We start from the raw sequence: 5,396 nt of genomic DNA on the forward strand, positions 1-5,396 counted from the left end.
ACTGGCAATCCTTGCGAGAATTCTTCTCCGACTTTCCCTGGGATGAATTTTGCTTTTCCACTCGGGATGCCTCAGTATGTGCTGACAGCATTGCTGGGGTTATACTGGGTAGTATGAGTGCATTTATCCCATCTTCTACCATAATTTTCACTTTACAATCATGGTTTGATCTCTCTTGTTTTCTTACATATAGGGAGAGAGATAGGGCATAACAAGTTATGAAACTATCTCCTCCTGTTACCCACTCCTCTTTCATTACTTCTAGGAATCATTGTAAGGTTATTCTTCGAAGGGCCAAGCGGAATTTTATAAGAAGAAAGACCACTGACCTGACTAACTCTTTTTCTAGTAAATCCTTCTGGTCCTTAACCAAAAACATCTGTAATAACTTCTGCACTCCCTCTTTTCCTCCTCTTTTTCAACCGATAACTCTGTAGTCAACTGTCCCACTGATAAAGCCATTCTCTTTAGCACCTTAGTCTCTTGTAACTCCACCTTAGACTATTCCAACTCTCCCCCTCCTACTCCTGCTCCTCCTACTGAACGTATGCACTTTCCTATAATCTACACCGTAGGGTTGCTGGTGTGTTATCCAATCTGGATATGAGTAAGGTGCATGGACCAAATGGAATACTCCCTCATGTTATGAGGGAGTGTGCTGAAATTCTGGCCCCCATGCTTGCTCGCCTCTTTCGCCTTTGCCTCAAAACCCAAATTTTTCCTTCTTCTTGGAAGCATGCCTAGGTTTAGCCCATCCCAAAGAAGGGCTAGGCCTTGCTAGGCCTCATATGCTCTCCTCATTTCTTCTATGTCATGGAAGCCACACATACACAACATTGCTAAAGCTGCTTCCCGAAAGCTGGGAATGCTGTACAAATGCCGTAACTACTTCACTACTGAGCAGTTGCTTCAAGTTTATAAAGGATTCATTCATCCTAATCTGGGGTGGCTCTTCTTCTGTCCAACTGTTAGATAGGATGGAATCAAAAGGCATTTTGTCTTCTTAACTTTCTTCCTTTAATCGATAATCTCTCTTCTCTTTTTCTTCGCCGCAATGTTGCTTCACTCTCTCTCTTTTATAGGTATTTTAACGAGCAATGTTTGGTGGATTTGGAATCCTGTGTACCACCGGCAAGGCTGTGGGCTCGTAACACTTGTCTTGCCCGCGGTGCCCACCGTTTCTCTGTGGCTGTCGGTCGCACTAGAATACCCTGTTTATAGTACATCCTTCTTTCCTCACACAGCCAAACTGTGGAATGCTCTGCCTTCTTCTGTGTTTCCATACTCTTACAATCTGTCTCACTTCAAAAAGCTGGTTTTCAGGCATCTTTGTGGTGTAGGTAAATGCAGTACTGTATAGTCTTTTCTCCTATTTTTATTTTTACTCTAAATTTTTTTTGTCCCCCAGGCCTCATTGTGGGTCAATGAGCCTGTGCCCAGGTGGGCCATTCCCCGTAAAAAACAAAAATAAATAAATAGATATATAAATGAATAAATAAATAAATTTACTGTTTGTATACAATATATATATATATATATATATATATATATATATATATATATATATATATATATATATATATATATATATATATATATATATATATATACTACTATATATATATATATATATATATATATATATATATATATATATATATATATATATATATATGCGCTGATAACCACAAGGAAAGAAGAAAACACGAAGTTCCCAAGCGCTTTCGTGTAATTCACATCCTCAGGGGTGAGTATAGACTAAGGAGAAATACATGAGGCATATATATATACATTAGTACCCCGATTTACGCGGTCAATTGAACCCACAGGGTACCGCGGAAAGTGAAAACCGCGTAAAGTGAACAACAGAACATATGGGATTAATTCCAATAGAGACTGGCCCGACCCCCAAACTCTCAAACTCCACTTTTTCCGACACAATACCTATGTTGTAGTAAAAATAACATCTAAATTTTATGATGGTATGCTCACACAATTAATATTTAAGAGAAATACAGTCGCCAGGTTAATGTCCATTCAAATAATGGACTCAAATCCCCCCCCCCCTTCTTCCCAGTTCACTAGCTCCTACCTCTCTCAGAAATGTTTGGGTGAAACCACTAGATTTTAACGTTTAGTAATAAATAATACCTCAGACTAAAGTTAGGATAATATAATTGACATTTCTGGATTCCTTGCAGGTCAGGGAATATTTTGAATGTAAACTTCATATATTTTGCACAAAAGATAAAATATTTCCTTTGTGTAAACCAAATTATTACATTAGATCTAAAATTTGTATGTCTAATGCAAAATTCATGATGTTTATATTCAAAATGATCATCATATTGTAAGAATTCCAGCAATGTAGATTATATTCTGGCAGAGTAATTTGTATGAATTTTATGAGCTAAAACAAATATCTTCAGGTAATAAAAAAAAATTATTCTTCAGGACACTATCTGTCAATCAAAGTACTACCCCACCTTGCCTCCCCCCCCTCCTCACACTCACGCCAGCTGGGTCGGTCGGTCCCAACCCTCCCCCCCACCCCCCACCCCCCACCTTCCCTCACTACCAGAGAAATGTTTGGGTGAAAAAACTAGATTTTAACCTTTAGTAATAAATAATACCTAAGACTAAAGTTAGGATAATATAATTGACATTTCTGGATTCCTTGTAGGTCAGGTAATATTTTGAATGTAAACTTCATATATTTTGCACAAAAGATAAAATATTTGCTTTGTGTAAACCAAATTATTACATTAGATCTAAAATTTGTATGTCTAATGCAAAATCCATGATGTTTATATTCAAAATGATCATCATATTGTAAGAATTCCAGCAATGTAAATTATATTCTGGCCGGGTAATTTGTATGAATTTTATGAGCTAAATAAAAAATTATACTTCACCCTGTATATGAGTAGATGCACAGCGTAAAATGAAATTCCGGTAGGTTCTGGCTAGGTATCTAAATGTAGAATCTAGAATCGCGTAAAGTGAAACCGTGTAAATCGGGGTATTACTGTTCTTGCCTGTCTGGCTAGTGATGATTCTTGTCGTTTGAAGAAATCAGCAGTTTCTGGCCTCAGTGGGGTGTTTCTGTTGTAAGTGTCTTTGTGGTTTTGATGGTTTCAAACATTCATTGGAGAGTATCTCTTGACAGAGAACACACTTTGGGTACTCAACTCAATTTTAATTCAAGTACAATGTGGCAAAACATGACATAGCCAGCGGCTTTCAAATCCTGGCTGTAAAAGGCGGACCCAACGTGCCTAGCTTGTGGCTTGTTGGTGCCTACGGGTAACCATTAATGAGTGGGAAAAAAATGGGTAGAGAGAGAGTCGGTGATGGAAAAAATAATGATTTGTTTATGTATTTATTTTTTGGCTGAAAATACTGCTTTCTTTCATCTTGTTGCTGACCCCAGTTTGGGAACCTTTGCCTTATTAATTTTACTGTGTAATGTAGTTTTAGGCAAGCTCATCTATAATCTTTGTGTTCTTTACTATTTAATAACATGTTGTGGTCTCTCTCTCACATTATAATATGACATATGCTGCATCTCTTTAGCTGCTCTATAACTTTAAGTAAATTACTGCATTTTGCTCTTTGAATCATTTACAAGAACATTATGAAAATAATTGGATGTCGATGGTACAGTTTTATTAACACTGGACAAATAACAGACTGATCACCCAAAGTGTTACTAAACTAGCAGGTGGTGTAAATGATAAATTAAGAGAAAAACAATTCCTGTATTTAGAAAATCACAGACAGTCATTCATACTTTTTTAGATATCCATTATACTCCATAATTGTCAGATTTGTATTTACTTACAGAATATCTATACTGTACAGAAATTGTCAAGCATTATTTGCTTCATGCATTGTACAGTACATGCTCATTACTGTACTGCATTATCAAAGGGAAAAATTAAAATACAATAGAAAATTTTAGCTCATGTATTTGATATTAGCTGATGCTTCCATGGCTGAAGGAATCAGCCAGATCAGTGCTTGGGAATGACTGTGTCTGGGTGATAAACTTTTTTAATTTCAGAAAATAGCATTTGTAATTCAGCTTTGTGTATATAATAGAAGCTATCTTCAAAATTTATTCTTTGATGAGAAATTTAATGAGACAAGGTATCCTGAGTTTCTTTTTGTCCAATGGCACATAATCTTTAAATATTTTTTTACAGAGGTTAAAGTTGACTACAGGAGCATAATTAATGAAGAGTGTGGAGTAAAACACAAAACAAACATCAACAATATCTGTGACCTCGTTATCACTACAAGAAACACTAAACAATCCTCAGATATCCCCAGCTATGCTCTGCATCTAAAAACAGGTAAACACTTAATTCTTTGGTTAAATGCAAATTATATAATATTCAAAAGAATATTTAGTGTCAGAAAAGGTAAGAAACTTGGTAAATAAATGGTCCCATGTGAAGTGCTTGTGAAAAGTGTGAGAGGATTGGCCAGTTGTTGCCGTGTCACTGTCTTTGGTTGAATTTTGCAATATAATGACTATATTATTGCTCTTTGCCCTTTCATATTGTTTCTTTAGTTGTTTTTAATGCTAAATCTCAGGTCCAGCCAATGTTGGAACATTTGACTTTATAAAAGAAGGTTGGAGCAGAGAATGGAATAAATTGAAAAGTTATGCATCAGAAACTACTGTTGGGGAAGTAACATTAAGACCGACAGGAGATGTTAAAACAGCCACGGTAAGACGTTCTTCTCTGTGCATGTTGTGAAAGAATAGGATATGATTAATTTTATATTTTTAGGGGAAGGAGTTGTGCAGATGTGAATGACATATTGAAATTATGTGTTGGATACCAAAGGGAGGAGATGTATGAAAAGAGAGAACTTCTTATCATGTGTCTTAGGGTAGAATGAGATTGCCATTGACTTAAGTTATTAGACAGAAATTAGAAGTTAAAAAGTAAGAGATTAGAAGATTTGCTGGGAAAATTATGATAGTGTAGGTTTATTTTGTAGAGACAAGAAGTGCAAATATAAAATAAAAAGGCATGAAATTTTTTAGATACGTAAATGAACAAAATCGCATATATCGAGTTTTGTCTCGACCCTGGAAAAAACGCGTAAGGGTCCCCCCTTATGCGTTTTTCCACCCAAATATGATTTTCTCTTAAACATGAAATTTGGTGGGATTAATTTCAGTAATTAAGTACATCCAGAAGAACATAACAACACCAACCAAATACCTGAGAAACCAATAATTAGCGAGTACTGAAATAAGCATCGAGAAAAATTTCATTAAAATAATCCAAGCATCATTACGACACTATTTATTCTGCAATCGAACTGTCGATCATAGAACCGGACTCGGCATACTCAAGAGTACCTATAGTGTGATT

At 35.9% G+C, this 5,396-nt stretch overlaps 1 long non-coding RNA gene across 1 annotated transcript; it reads left to right on the forward strand.

Moving 5' to 3' along the window:
* Positions 1–4,211: 4,211 nt before the first annotated feature.
* On the forward strand, positions 4,212–4,660 carry LOC121875577. Its single transcript, XR_006090637.1, has 2 exons — positions 4,212–4,358; positions 4,603–4,660. It is a non-coding gene; the product is annotated as an uncharacterized LOC121875577 (long non-coding RNA).
* Positions 4,661–5,396: the final 736 nt, after the last annotated feature.

This window comes from Homarus americanus, unplaced genomic scaffold (assembly GCF_018991925.1).
Source record: "Homarus americanus isolate GMGI-L3 unplaced genomic scaffold, GMGI_Hamer_2.0 scaffold39131, whole genome shotgun sequence".
Taxonomy (NCBI): Eukaryota; Metazoa; Arthropoda; class Malacostraca; order Decapoda; family Nephropidae; genus Homarus; species Homarus americanus.